This window comes from Protopterus annectens, chromosome 2.part1 (genome assembly GCF_019279795.1).
Source record: "Protopterus annectens isolate FY-2018-M chromosome 2.part1, PAN1.0, whole genome shotgun sequence".
Lineage (NCBI taxonomy): Eukaryota > Metazoa > Chordata > Ceratodontiformes > Protopteridae > Protopterus > Protopterus annectens.
This window is the reverse complement of record NC_056729.1, coordinates 1,032,596,776-1,032,610,371: the sequence shown is the minus strand read 5'-3', so window position 1 is coordinate 1,032,610,371 and position 13,596 is coordinate 1,032,596,776.

Sequence of the window (13,596 nt, the reverse complement as noted above, 5' to 3'; positions counted from 1 at the left end):
TCGCACACTCACCTTACGCACTCCCTAACCCTAACTCACCTACCCCACCCTTACCCTCACGTCTACACGATTGCACATTTAGCTGACCCGTGCCCTAACCCTAAGTCACCTAACCCACGCCCAATCGCACACTCACCTTCATTCACACATTACCTTAACCTGGTCCATAACCTTCACTCTGCAGTTGAGGAAATAACAAAGCTGCAGGAAACGGCCCACTGAATACTTTCCCTAGGAAAGTATTCGGTGTTCTGCAGCTTCGCTATTTCAAGCGTTCACTATACTGGGTTCGATATTATAACATTCGAAGTTTTTAGACTTCGATGTTATAATATAGACCCATTTTATATTGGTCCTGTTGGATGGCAGTATATTAAAACTATTTTTGGGAGATAGTGTTGGAGATAAACAGTAGTAGTTTATTTATTTATTTATTAGGTGGGAGGGATTCAGAAGGAATTTCAAGTTGTCAAGCCAAGCTTCTATGGAGGAGAAGGATTTCTGGGTGAGTGTTTGGACCATGGGTAATGTCCTAGCAGCATATATTAGAGTGGGCTCATCAGTATATTGTATGTTGGCCTCTTTGGTTGCTGTTTTTAGATTGTTGATAAAAAAGTTAAGCAATTGTAGCCCTAGAATTGAGTCTTTTGGGACTCTGATGGATATAGGAAGGAAGGGAGAGAAATCATCTTACCATTCCACTGCTTGGGGCCTATTTGTGAGGAAACTAAAAAGCCAGTTAAGTGAGGAGTGTGACAGCCTATGGGAAGAAAATTTAGTTAGTTAGGCGAATTTGAAGATTGCCTGTTGAATGCTGTGAATAGATCCATAAATAGGTTGAGGTTAGGAGATCTGAATTTCTATCATGATTTATCATATGAAGACTGAAAAAGAAATCTGCACAACCTATATATGCACAGAGACTTCCTCTGTGAGTGGATGGAAGAGAGTAGCGTGAGTAATGCTTACCTCAGAGTCATTTCCCTAAGAGATGATGCCATAGCAGTGAAAAAAAGAAAACATTGAGCATCAGGTGACTGTGGCGGTCAGTACACCAACAATACATCCTCCCTCTGGGACATCCGTAGGACAGTCAGCAAGTATGACCATACCCCCAGCTCACATATATATAAAATAAATGTCCCTTTTCTTCTTTTTCCATAGTCCATGAAATGATGGAAAGCACTGAGTTTGCTTTCACTGCAAGTTCCATCCATTAGTCAAGTCAAGTCAAGTCAAATTTTATTTATATAGCACTTTACAGACAAAAATGCCACCAAAGTGCTTTACAAAAAATGGAAAATAATAACATTCAAACATAATCAATCATCCTACACTACTAAAAGCCAAATCATAAAAATAAGTCTTAAGCTTTGATTTAAAAACTGCCACTGAAGAAGACTGCCGAATATAAAGTGGAAGCTCATTCCAAAGTTTTGGAGCTGCAACAGAGAAAGCTCTGTCTCCCCTCGTCTTTAATCGTGACCTTGGGACCACAAGCAAAGACAAATCTTCTGAGCGAAGTGCCCGAGCAGGAACATAAGGATGCAACATCTCTGATAAATAAGTTGGGGTCAAACCATTTAAAGCTTTAAACACCAATAACAAAACTTTAAAACGAATCTGGTAGAAAACAGGTAACCAATGCAAAGCTGCCAATATGGGCATAACATTAACATTGGCCACATTACATGTGTTGAAAGCTTTTCCATATCTGTTGTAGTGGTCAGAATATACAGATGATATTCTCCACCATCTCATGCAGCATTTCTCAATATGCAGGTACCAGCATGGACAATCTCTGAACAAGTGTGATTTTGCTTATCATGAACAACAATGTATAGGCAACTGTATACCATACATGCCACTCAGGATGATCATGATGACAGGATGGCCCCTGTAGTATACTGCCTCATGAGCACCAAAAACCAGGCTGCTTATGATGTAATGTTTGGAATGATAAGGGATATAGCTACATAGTGTGGTTGTACACTTCAGCCATTATTTGTGATAAAGGACTTTGAGTGGGCATCAAATAATGCCCTGCATCAAGCATACACTCAGGAAAATGAATACCGATGCCTCTTCTACATGGGTAGACCTTATGTTGGCATGTGCAGCAATTAGACCTACACATCTACTGTGTGACCATAACCTCCTTTACCATAGAGGTTAAACAACTACTTGCATTGGCATACTTCCTACTGGCAAAGTTAAGTCCTGTTTATGAGAGTCTACATGAGCAATGTTCCTGTGGTTCAACAATCAGTACATACATGGGAAGCCACAGTGTTCTAACACCTGCTGCCTTGAGTGATTTAGCAGGTTCATCTGTTTGGTGACTTTACAAATTAAGCTTTGTCAACTATTACAGGCTTTAGATATGCTATATCCAATCCATGTTCAGCCTTTTGCATTGCTCAGCTAATATAGCATTGCACACATTTTACTTGGGGAATATCTTCTCATCAAAAAGTAGATGCATGAAATAATGTTCTCTTTACCCCCCATCATTTTCTTTGTTTAACTGGTGGTATGTCTCTTGCCTTTATTTAACTGGGCTACTCTGACAACATGTATTTGTATTTTATTTCTATTTTGATATGATTTTGTGTCATAGCTGGCAAATGGTTTTCTGATAAATCAGGAAACAAAGCCAGAGTGCATTAGGGACAAAGGCCCAAAATTGCAGGCACCTTTAAAATAGTAACAGCATTCACTTATAAAGTTAATAGAATAAGAAGTTTTGTGTTACTATGAGTTTTTTGATGAACAAGAAGTCTGAAATTGTAATGCCTAGAATTATATAAATACTTCAACCTTTACTTCTTTGTCACACAGCTAATACTTTTATGAGACATAGGGCAAACTTTAGAGGGAAAAATCAGTGATGCTACAGAAAATCAGAGACATAAGAATTTTGTATTCATACAGTGTTTACTTTTGTATTCTGCAGCTTAAGCTTTACCTCATAGTTGAAACAATGTCTGACAGAGTCTTTCTACTGCATTTGTTAGTTTTGTGTATGCAAATGTGTGTGTGTGTGTGTGTGTGTGTGTGTGTGCGTACATGCATGCAAGTGGGGAGTTGTAACCTGAATCCTAGGTTAGAGTAGCTATTTTTTTTTTGTTACTGGATGGCTGGTTTTTTTTTTTCCATGTTCTTCACTTCTTGTCCCTTCCTACACTGCTTCAGCTTTCTGTTTGTGGGGTTTATTCTTTTATTTTCATCCTGAGGTTGTTTTTAATATGTGTTGATGCCTTTTACTATTTCTGGTTAAGTGGTATACTTCAAGTTGAATGTCTTGCATTTTTTATAGTGTAATGTATGTTTAATTTGTGTCACATCCCACATTTCTGTATCGTTCTATTTTTTCATTAATATATATTTTTACAGAATTTGTTAATGGTGCACGTTTCTGGTATTTGATGTTGCTTTTTGTTGTTTTACTATTTTTGGAGCATTTCTACATTTTCTAAATTTTCCCTGCAAATGGCTATTCTAGAGGGTGACAGTTTGCCAGATTATTAAATATGTAAGAGAATAAGTATCTGTGACTGAATGTAAGGTCAAGGTGGCTGCAGTGTCTTTCTTCCATGATTAGAATACATTTAATATACAGGTCAGTAGCGGTAAGACTGCACCATTTTACTTTTCCTCACAGGGTACTGTCTAGAACAAGAAATTAATTGGTAAAGAGAATAGTCAAGAATGCATGAACGTATAGAGCTTAACAGCTCATATAACAGAGATTATGTTCACCTCTGATAACAGGCCTATAATTGTTACAACTATATGTTATGGTGTATTATACAATGACTGGCCATTAATATTCCAAAATGTGCATGCTGATTGGCCAGCCAACCAGCATGCCTATTGGAAATCCCAGACTATACCAAAAGAAAAAGGTCCAGTCACTCAGACTTCTTTCCGTTCTTATATTCTATACCTTTTATTTTTATTTTCAATAAAAACTAAAAAAAATGTAAAGTCCAGATTCTGGACATACCAGAGAGGGAGCATGGAGGAAATACAAAGAAAATCAGGCACGTTATTTAAAACTAAACACACGTACCTGATTTTCTTTACATTTCCTCCATTCTGTCTCTCTCCTACCCCTAAAGTAGCCCAAACTTTTTTTTAATAAAAAAAAAACAAAAATCTCTTTCTCTCTACTGCCTGCCCTTAAAACATTGATGTACTGGGTATGCATAGGAATGCAAGTCCCAAATGCATACGCAGCACATCAAAACAAGGCAGCAAGAAACCACCAGCTGTGGAAGGACAGTACAGTGGTTATACAAAGACATTATTTAAGAAAAGTAAGTTTTTTTTTTCTTAAATAATGTCATCGTATAATAGCAATAGCCAACTCCGTGGTATATGTGGCTGTGGTATACTGAAAGTTACCCATGGTTGGCTTTATTTAATCACTTGGGCTTCGCCCTCATGATCAAACCATGCCAACCATAGGTAATTCTTCAATATACCACACCACATCATTTGTTATTGCTTAATTAATGCATAGCATAGAAATGAAGGCCCTACATTGTTTGATCCTGGAATTTGGATCCATGTATGCATAATTTCAGTGTACAAGTCTTTTATTTATTTAAATTTGAATTATTTGTAAGTTCGGTAAGCTGACTGTGTACAGCAGCTTCCTTAAAGGAGCAGCTAAGGAGTGTTTTCTGGTAAAAAGGTTGTCACACATGTTGGAATTAGAGATGGAGGGAATAAGCACAAGAAGTATATGATCAAGTTTATTAGTAGGAGGTAACACTAATCTCTGTGCTTTACTGGCAGATCAGTTAAAATATGTAACTGTATCTCAGTCTCCTGTTGCCTGCTATACTACTGGACATAGGAGGTAACTTAAAGCTCTTGATAGTAGTGTGCATTTATGTGTTTGTTTGCTTGGTGAGTGGGTTACTGCACTGGTTTAAGACTTGTTTCAGCTACCATCCAGAGCACATGGTAAAGACAATGCAAATATTAATAGAAAAAGCAAAACATTACAATACATTGGCTTTAACATAATGTAAAATTAATGGATGGATGCATAAAATTAAAACTAGTTTCATATACATTTACAATGAATGTATAGTTACATTTACATACAAAATTACATAGTTAACAGAAGATATGTGACATAAAGTGTGTTTTCACAGATATTTGTAACACTGTTGTGCCTATGTTTATACAAAATAAAAAACATGAACTGTGCATTTTGCAAGTAGTGGAGCAAACTCGCTGCATAGAGTTATATTTGTTTATTTATTGACGTTTGATTATGGAAAGTCTGACTGGGTAGAAGCCCATTTTCAGCAGAGACTGAGATAGAAAAGCTTGGAAGCACTGCATAGTCTTCCTGCCAAGTAGTACTTAATTAATTGATCTGTTAACTGTTTAAATCGTTCTTTAGAGCCTCCTGGCTGATTTTCTGCTGTTCTAAACATTTTTTCAGTGTCTCACTGCTATTTTTCTGCTGTGTTAAATATTCTCAGGTGTTTCCCATTGAAACTAGGGTAGCAAGTAGCTATAGCTTTAGGGAGAGAACTGTGTTTGATTGGCATGGGACTGGTAAAGGGAGGCCAGTCTAGGGCTTGGAATAAGCATCCTCATTAGTCTAGTTTAATTTTTTTTTTCAAGTTTTAGCTTCTGGTATTTAGGCTCTGCATCTGAGCAGGTTTCTGCATGTTTGTATGGAGCTGAACTGAGGTGAGCTACCAGACACAGCTCTGAGCTGAGATACCAGATGACTAGAGACTTCTGAGCTTCCAAAAAACATAAGCTGCCTATTTTTCTGCTTATTTATACTATTTATTTCACTTTTTTATTACCTGACACCTACTTTTATACTGTATTTATTTACTCCGCCAGATTTACGAAAGCTTGCACAGAGTGCAAGAAGAGTGTAGGAGCTCATGACGGCAATATGTCTGCCGTGTGATCCAGGTACAGCCAGCAGGGGCCATGCACGAGAGCTGCTAAAGCTACTCTTGCACGGACAGTGTCATGGTATGCAAATTACCTCATTTGCTGGTGAAAGCCATGCAAATGAGGTAAATTTTTGATCCAGGAAACACTAACCTGTCCGTGGAAGATTAGTGTTAGCTGCAGAAATGTACTCCGTTGGTAACGGAGTACATTTCTGCAAATAGCTAAACGGAGCTATGACAGCTCCAAATAAAGGATGCATACAGTTGAAGAAGCATGCCAATGGCCAAATATAAGGCCATTGGCATTTTAAAATGTTTAAAAATATAAAAATTTAACTTAGTTTTTCCCCCGATCTCCGATGTTTAAGCATAGCGCAGCACCGCGCAGACGTGCGACACTTATAAAAACAAGAAAATAATTTTAAAAAAGCACAAAATAGGCATTTTCACTAAAAAGCTTATTTTGCCATGCAGGTAAATGGCAGGCTGAAGACAACATGGCCACTGAGTAGTGGTTGCTAAGGGGGGAAAGCTCAGTGTGAGAGATGTAACCATGCATTACTAGGCAATCCTATGCAAATGAGGATAAGGATAGTGAATTGCAATTTTCCTCAGCATGTGAGGCATGTCCCAAGAGTGTAAGAGTAGGATTTGGTGAGTAGAAGAGTAGAATATAGGTGACATCATGGGGGGGTGTCAGACAGGCTGTAAGCTAATTGAAGCACATTGTCTTGTGTTTGCCCTGAGTTGCTCAGGATTGCAAGAGGCGTGCCTACAGTTGTCCTATTTGAAAACCTCAAACCCAAGGTGCACACTGTTAAAAGATAGGAAACTCCTTGCAAACATGCACACAGCATGTGCACGCATGCATTTGCGCTTGTTTGTTGCGGCGATCCCCCCCCCCCCCTCCGGCAGAAACAGAAAAGCAAAAGGAAGGAAAAGAAGTAGTAGGAAGTTAACCAAGGAGAACTAGCAGAGCTGCCAGGTGAAAGATATCAGAATCAGCCAATTACACAGGCAGCAGACTAGCCCAGCCCAGCCCAGGCCAGCACTTTAAACTTTGCAAACAGAATTCCCCCCTGTTTTTTCGCAAGAACTCTGCAACACTGCAGTATACAAAGAGGGTAAGCTTAAAAAGCTTAAGTCAGACAAAATGTTAGGAGCTGCTCTTGCTATCATAAACCAACATGTGCAAGGTGCTGAGGGTGATGATGTTGTGAATGCTGCTGAGCAACCCACAGTGAGGACACGGAGAAGAGTGAACAGACCCAGGGTAACCTACCAGGGGCTACATGAGCTGGAGATAGTGAAGCGCTATAGGGTGGACAGAGACCTCCTACAGCAAATTGTTGAGCTTTGCCAGCCACGCCTCACACACAGAACCAACAGAGGGGAACCCATCCCAGTGGATACCAAGGTATGTGTAGGCCTAAGAATACTAGCTACAGGTACCTTCCAAAGACCAACTGGTGATATGATGGGGATTTCACAGGCATCAGCATCCAGGGTACTCCACCAGCTCCTGGATGCCATGTCAGCACATGTCGGTGACTACGTATATTTCCCCAATTCCCATGAGGCATTGGCCAGCAATATGTGTCTTTTCCACCAAATAGCAAAATACCCTGAGGTATTGGGTACAATAGTCTGCACACACATATGCATCAAAGCACCACCCGGTGAGCAGGGTAGGGTCTACATCAACCGCAAGGGCTTCCCCTCCATCAACTGCCAGTTTGTGTGCGATGCCCAGGGCATAATACTGAATGTGTGTGCTGGATGCCCTGGAAGCTATCACAATTCCCACATTTGGTATCAGACCAAGCTGTACTAGAGATTTGCCAATGGGGACATCCCTGAGAGTCACCTAGTGGGGGATACTGGATATGCACTGGAGCCGTGGCTGATGACACCCATCAGAAATTCACACACACCTGAACAAGAACTCCATAATGAGGCACACGCACAAACAAGAAACATAACTGAGCATGTGTTTGGGATGCTCAAGTCATGGTTCCCATGCGTGAACACATCTAGTGGAGCCTTGCAGTACTCACCAACTACATGTACCCAAATTGTCATGGTATGTGCCATGCTAAACAATATGATTCTGCAGAAACAGCTGCAGCAGGAACAGCATGGAGCAGGGCCAAACAGCCCCCCACCATTGCCAAGACCTGCATAGGCACAGCGAGGCTTGGAGGAGGAACAACCTGAGCCTGCCCCAGTAGGCAGAAGAAGGCATGCCCAGTATGCTCTTGCCTTGGCAAAGAGGCAACATATAGCACATACACTGACACAGCAGGAACCCTGGAAATGACACCGCTCTCTGACTCGCACATACAGTAAAAGAGATGCCTAACTTGACACTACCTGTTTTCCAGCATGTATAGGGAGTGTACTTTGTGCATCCGACATAGGCAGCCCTGCAGCACCACCTGAGGCATGAGTGCCCTATTTTAAGCAATATAAAGTACTGCTAAGCACATTTTACCAGTACTGAGCATATTTAAATACAATTGCATGTAGCTGCACACCATGATAACCAGCGCAACGTCAGGCAAATTCGGGCAAAGTCGGGCAAAGTTGAGCAAAGTCGGGTAAACATGCTCACACCCGCATCACTGTTCCTTAACCAGTCAAGTCTACCCAGCAGGAAAATAAAAAGCAGTGGCAGGGCTCGAATTCAGGATACTGAGCACTATAGTCACAGTACTGAACCACTAAGCGATGACAGCATTTCACTAGCACAGACACAACTTAAGTCACTCACACGTACCAGTTGGGGGGGGTCACAGCCAGCAGGACAATTGTACACAAACGCAAACAGAAACAAATGCTGTATCATGCCCTCTGAAGAGGCATATGGGTAACCTCCCCTCAGGCCTATGCAGACAGATAACAGCAGGCCAGGCAGTGTGATGTGGGTTGGGTAGGCTATGAAGTCACAAACTAATATGTGTGTAATTGGAAGCTAAGGTTTGTAGTACAGTGGTATGTCTCAAGCCAGTATGATAGGCAACAGTATAGACTGAAATGGAGTACCTGACATAGCAGTGCAGGCCTAGCAAATGTGTATAAGTGCCAGGTGTATCCTTCATCCTATGTACACCGACAGTAGCAATCAGGTGTGCCCCCCTGGGTAGAAATGTACAAATAATAGCTGTCCTCTCTGTATGTAGAAATGTTGATAAGTCTATGCAAATTGACTCATGGAAGCCCTGCAGGCACAGCGTGCTTCCTGTCGATGTACAACACAAAGGTGAGCCCTGAAGTAAAAACCAACTTGAATTTTCCCACACATATATAGTATATATGTATGCCCATAGTGGGCATGCTCACACACTTAAACAAATTTAGCAAATGTCAGTCAACAACATACTGAAAGGTCATACTGGGCATGATCACACACAAACAAACAAAGCAAATTTCAGTCAACAACATACTGAAAGGTCATACTGGGCATGCTCACACACTTAAACAAACAAAGCAAATTTCAGTCAACAACATACTGAAAGGTCATACTGAGCATGCTCATACACTTAGGCCATGTTAGGCCATGTCTGAGTACAGCAGTGGGCCACACATATCTGGCAGTTGCAGTTCTTACCCCAGACACATGTCACTATTCACCAATCCTGCCTTGCGCACACAGTGATATGAAAAAAGACCCATATAATATATTGGACCCCTGTCATAATCAAACTATGTAATACAAGTACTTAAGTTGTTCAAAGAAAGTGAAAATCCAAAGATCAATAAATCTCCGATCAGTATCATCAAGAAACAATGAGCACTCCTAAAATTATCCAAGCCATGTTCTGGCAAAAATATTATCAAAGAGTCCATAGAGAACCATGAAGCTTTCTTTAGCTATGTCATAAATATCAATGTAAACTCATATATGTTCTGAGTCAATGCAAAGTGTAAATGAATACATGTACATGACTGACATTGCCAACATCTTGTCAGACAGGTTCATACATATTTACTCCCCTCTCACTGACAAAAGGGCCCATTACCATACCTGGAGAGTGTGAAAAGCCAGAAATCACATACAATGGTTAAACAGCTCTCTCCAAACCTAAAAACACGGTGTCTATGGGATGACATGGTGTCCCTAGCTGTGTCATATGTGAACTCCAAAACAAACAGACCCTGCATCTGAACAGTTTGTTGAGACTCACTCTCTGTACAGAATATGAAACTGTTGAATGGGTTACAGCAACGTTTGGCACACTCCACAAGTGTTGCTGCACAACTGATCATGAGAACTATTGTCTTATAAGCCTAATAAGCCTGATCTGCAAGGCCATGGAGTCCATCATTATGGAACTCATAAACAGAGCTATTGGGAGCCTACAAACACCCAACCCTACCCATTTTGGTTTGGTCAGGGGCAGATCACGGTCCCTAAACCTGCTAGACAGTTTTCAAGGCAGTTACCCAGGACATACATCAATGAAATGAGCTCCATACAGCCTACATAGACCTTGAAAAGCCCTTTTCCAACATCCTACACACATGTTGTATCCACAAAATCAACAACCTGTGCATAAATGCGTATGTCATCTGATGGATTGCCAACTGGGGCACAGATAGCTCCCACAAGGTAAGAATTGTGGTCTCCCTGTTGGACTGTAAGCTGGTAACAACTGCTGTCTCCCATGGCTCAGTCCTGGGACTCCTCCTGTCTGATGTATACTTTTCAGAAATACAGTCAAACACACGAGGGCTATGGTTAGCAAAGTTTTTGGATGACTGCAAAAAGGTTGTCATAATCGATGTTTGGGACAACAGAGACATCCTTAAAAAGGGTCTCAGTCAGACAGATGTGATGTCAAAATTATGGCTTCGAGCTACAGTTATACAAATACCACATAGGTGCCAACACCCTAAATATGGAGGTAATAATAAGGGATCTATGGGCACATGTGGATAGTCATCTCTACTTTCAGAAACACATTCACAAAGTGGTTAGAAAATCATGCTATGTGTTGCCACAAATTGCCAAAGTTTTTGCATGTAGGTCAAAGGAGGTTCCTTCTACTCATCAGTCATCAGACCCATCAGAGAGTACCATGACACACTTGCGATGAATCTGACTAGGCAACTTCAGCAGCTGAAAAGACCACTAAAGTACCTCAATAAGAGGATTACTGGCCTCAAACAGTTGCCCCATGCAACAAGACTGATGTAACTCAATCTGTACTCTGTTGCATACTGTCTACACAGGTGATCTCTGCCCAACAGATAGGTCCATGTCCAATGCAGAACTGATGTACATGCTCTATCTGAAGCAACCCCAAGCTCGCTGAGCACATGGTCTAGAGATATAATCATCACAACAATAAACAGAACATGTTGGAGGGATACATTACTAACTCACAGATTTCCCTTGCTTTGGAACAGGCTCCCAACCTACATTAATCTGAGTCCCTCACTGACACTCTTCCAGAGGAGCCTTGATGAGTGTATGTGAAACTGTCACACCATGGATCACTTCATTAGCTCTACTACGCAGAGGCATAGGGAACTAACCCCATGTGTGGTGATATCTGCACACTCTGGCCATACTAATATATGCCTTCAGGCAGATAGCCTATTACCTACCTATGTACCTATATATGTAGGGGGAACACAGTATAATAAGCCAAAGATGGATGGGCAGAGATGTGTGTAAGAGGGTGACCATGACAGGGAGCCATCCAAGACTGTCCCACCCAGCACATATCCCAGTGGCACAAAAGACATGAGGTGCACATCTCACCCACTGTACATAATAGCCACCAGTATCTGTAAGCATTACAGTATATGTGGTGCATGTGCCTGCTGTACAACATGACTGCACAATGAAGTACACATCTACTATATGTAGACATGTACTTGTCACATAGGTTCATAGGTATGTAGTAGACTATCTTCACAAAGGCATATATTAGCCTAGGCAAGTTGTGCAGCTTTCACCACCCCACTGGTTAGTCTCCTAAGCCCTAGTTCTAATTGTTAGTACCCTAAGCCCCTTTCTAGTGGGGCTGCTGATGTGATGCCTGGCGTGAATTGTTTGTTTTCCATCCACTAATCAAGGTTCCTATTGAAGAGTGTCAGTGAAGGGCTCTGTCTGATGTACATTGGGACTCTGCTCCACAGTAAGGCAAGTCTCTGGGATGGTACTCTATCCCACCAGCATGTTGTATTCATTGTTGTGATGAGGTTCATATCCCTGGAGTGCGTAGTGCAACTCAATTTTGTTATCCTTAGATGGAGCATGTTCAACAGTTATGTGTTGGACATGGCTCTGTATGTTAGGCAGAGTGTGCCTCTGAGTAGGCGGTACGCAACGGAGAACAGATTTAGTTTTACCAGTTGTGTTGCTTAACATGACTGTTTGAGGTCAGTAATCCTCTTGGTGATGTACCTCTGTGGTCTCTCCAGCTGCTGGATATGCTTAGTTGAATACATCCAAAATGGTGCATTGTACTCAATGATGGGTCTGATGACTTAAGAGCAGAGGGCCACCACTACCTCTTTTGATCCTGATGCAAACCCTTTGTTGATTAGGTGGGCCACATAGGATTTCCTAATCCCTTTGGCAGCATGGTTGTCAATGGAAAGATGACTATCTACTTGCGTCCCCAGATCCCTTATTACCTTGTCAATTTTAAGGGGGTAACACCTATGTGGTAGTTTGTGGGTACACTGTTTTCCCCAAAGGGGATTACTATGCATTCTTTCACATTGAGCTTGAGGCCATGATTCTGACACCACACATCTGTCTGAGTCCCTTCTGGAGAATATTTGTGTCATCCAGTGAATCTATTATGGCAAACACTTTACAGTTCCCAGCAAACTTAGTCAACCACAACTGCCCTATGTTGGCATGTACTTTTGAGAAGTCTATACCAAACAGGAGGGGCCACAGGACTGAACCCTGGGGGACACCAGTTGTTACCAGTTTAGAGTCTGACATGTAGCCAGCAACTCTTAATTTGTGGGATCTGTCTGTGAGCCAGTTTGCAATCCATCTTGTGATGTATGGATTTATGCCCAGGTTGGTGAGTTCATCTATGATACCTGAGTGGGGAATGGTGTCAAAGGCCTTAGCGAGGTATAGGTAGGCTGTGTGGAGCTCCTTTCAACAATCTGTAGCCTGGGTAACTGTCTCAAAGAAATCCACCCAGTTCAGAAGGCATGATCTGCATTTGACAAAGCCAAACTGGGTGTGCTCAACTGTGTGAAGGTTCCCAATGTCTTTATTGTTGACTTCCATTAAGATTGGCTCCATTGCCTTGCAGATCAGACTCGTCAGGCTCATAGAGCAGGAATGCCAAGGGTCTTTTGTGGCCCCACCTCTGTGGAATTGGAAGAACATTGCTGTGCAACATTCTATGGGTACATATCCTGTAGAAAGGATGTAGAGAGAGGTGTAGGTATTCTTGATGAATATGGATACATCTCCACCCTATGTGCTATGATCCAGGTTCTGATGCTGGAAGGTATGGAATGAGTAGTATCCTGGTAGTGCTGGAGTGCTCTCTGGAGCCTTGAACTAGGTTTCTGTTACTGCACAGATATCAATATTCTCCATACTGAGAAGTGCCTCGAGTGTGTGCATTTGGAGGCTGAGACCTCTGGCAATGAGTAACATTTAGCT